Source organism: Neofelis nebulosa, chromosome 5 (assembly GCF_028018385.1).
Source record: "Neofelis nebulosa isolate mNeoNeb1 chromosome 5, mNeoNeb1.pri, whole genome shotgun sequence".
Lineage (NCBI taxonomy): Eukaryota > Metazoa > Chordata > Mammalia > Carnivora > Felidae > Neofelis > Neofelis nebulosa.
The window spans coordinates 1,607,213-1,608,454 of NC_080786.1; positions in this window are offsets into that span (position 1 = coordinate 1,607,213).

A 1,242-nucleotide genomic window follows, 5' to 3' on the forward strand; every position below is an offset into this window, starting at 1 on the left:
AATACAAAACAGAGTAAAAATCCAAAGAATACAGAACATTATAAAGAAGAAAGTGATCAATTATACCAGTCCCACTAAAGAAAGTAAACTGAAGACCTTCTTTTATTTATTTTTTTTGCATTTATTTTATTTTATTTTATTTTATTTTATTTTATTTTATTTATTTTTTAATATATGAAATTTATTGTCAAATTGGTTTCCATACAACACCCAGTGCTCATCCCAACAGAAGAGCTTCTTTTAAAGTAGAAACATGAGGGGCTCCTGGGTGGGTCTGTCAGTTAAGCGTCTGACTTTATCTCAGGTCATGATCTCAAGGTTCATGAGTTTGAGCCTTGCGTCAGGCTCTGTACTGACAGCTCGGAGCCTGGAGCCTGCTTCAGATTCTGTGTCTCCTTCTTTCTCTGCCCCTCTTGCACTCACGCTCTCGCTCTCTCTCTCTCTCTCAAAAATAAAAACATTAAAAAAAATTTTTTTAATGGAAATGTGGAAGGTTCCATATTACTACACTGTCCGATATGACAAAGGTCAAGTTTGTCCTGGCTGTAGGCAGACCGACTATGGACTTTAGAGAAAGAGTTGTGTTCTATGCCTAAAAAGCAGTGTATTTGCCTGTGTGTGTGTATCTGTGTGTGTGTGTATCTGCGTGTGTGTATGTACATAAGTATGTATATGAGAGAGAGACCGTGTTTGAACTTACGGCTTACCGTGCTTTCATGAGCGACCTGGTGAGGTTTTCGTGCTCTCTCGGGCCCCAGCTGACAGCAGGTGATTTTCATTCACAGGGAAGCCGGTCCCCCTCCCTTCACATAAGAAGTCATGCAGCTCTGGCAGCCCAAGGAGGCAGTAGGAGATTCAGGAGACAGGACTGCTCCTTGACCATGGACTCCTCTTGGAGAACCCAGACAGTCAAGCAAGCTGATGAGAAGACAAGAGTAGAAGACTGAGAGTAATTGTGTCCCTGGCATGTGAGAGAGTGTCTGGGGAACTCGGTGGAAAGACAGGGCATCCAGGGGCAGAGACTAGGAAAGTCAGCGTGCAGGCAGGGGCAGTCAGGATAAGTCATTGCAATCGGGATACCAAAGGAAATGTAGCTTCATTTTATTCTTTTAAGGGTTTTATTTATTTATTTATTTATTTAGAACACAAACAAGGGAGGGGCAGAGAGAGAGGGAGACACAGAATCGGAAGCGGGCTCCAGGCTCCAAGCTGTCAGCAGGGAGCCCGATGCGGGCTCGAACT